We start from the raw sequence: 1,441 nt of genomic DNA on the forward strand, positions 1-1,441 counted from the left end.
TTATCTAAATTATAAAAAATGATACAACATTATAAAAATCTTTCAGAATGTTAAACAAATTGAAATACCCAATTCTCATTAAATACGCATATCCTAATGTACATATAAACTTGAATCCATGCATTATGTATCTTCTTTTATTTTTACCTATACTATCACTATCACTATCACATTTTCACACAATTATTTCACATGCACACACATATTCTAAATATATACACGTATATATATTTGTAAACTTTATATATATCTCACATACGTCCACACACTTTAACTTATGATTAGTTTAATTTATTATACTATATAAGTATATATATATATATATATATATCTTATGATTAAGCTAATTTAATTAGCTAATAAACTAAATTACAATGTTTAACGTAATTAATAACTTTAATAATTTTACGCATACAATAACCACTTTTATTTTAAAAGATAGTAAAATATACTAATATACAAATTGATGCATATATACTCGTAAAGAGTAGACTCGGCATATTATAAATTTCTGATCCGTTTTTCTTTTCATATTTAATCTGCCATTTTCAACTATGATATGCATGATTTATTTATTCAAAATTTAAATAGAGGTGGAGGCAATGTATATTCAATATTCATTTACTACTTGAATTGGCTGTAAAAAGTTTTATTGATATATTATTTGTACAAAAGATAATAATTGGGTTTGTGCTTTAACCTCAATTATTTTTTTCACTTGCAAAATTCTTTTCTTTTTTTTTAACTCATTCGCCGTTGTTGTTTCTTTCACTCTTGCCAAATTAGATTTATGTTTCTAATTTTTTCGATTCACATTTACAAAAATTCGAATTATGTTTTCAGTTCTTTTTTATATTCAAATATTGTTATTATTCATGAAATTGTATTTTTCTACACATGCATGCACGCACTAGTTGACTTATTTTTAGTGTGACATTAATCGTGTATGTTCACTGAAGTGGTCTGATCCTCTCACTCGACTCTAATGTCGAATGACTAGACTCAGGAGTAAGCAAGTGTGCACATATGAGAATTAATGCAAAGCTCGGTCCAGACACAACGCTCCTTAAATCCACTGGATCACTGGGTCCAGGAACTCAAGAGAACTACAGTGTTTTTGTCGTTGGACACACTCGACTCCCCTTCAAAAATAAATCCCTCAACCCGAATACTATGAATTAGTATAGGGAAGTGGGGTCGATCCCACAGAGATGGATTCGCAAAGTAGTGCTAAGAGACTATGGAAACAAACGGCTGCTGCCACGCAAAAGGGTTGAGATTTTAACTATCACTAGATCTAGGCAAGAAATGTAAACTCTAGACCTAGGACACAGAAAACTTACTGGAATCAGACATCAAATCCGAAAGACACAATTACTTCCTAGACTAAGTAAACAATTACCTAATCTAGCTAAACAGAAAGCAACTAACAGTGGGGACC

The sequence above is a fragment of the Salvia splendens genome, unplaced genomic scaffold, assembly GCF_004379255.2.
Source record: "Salvia splendens isolate huo1 unplaced genomic scaffold, SspV2 ctg1113, whole genome shotgun sequence".
NCBI classification, from domain to species: Eukaryota; Viridiplantae; Streptophyta; class Magnoliopsida; order Lamiales; family Lamiaceae; genus Salvia; species Salvia splendens.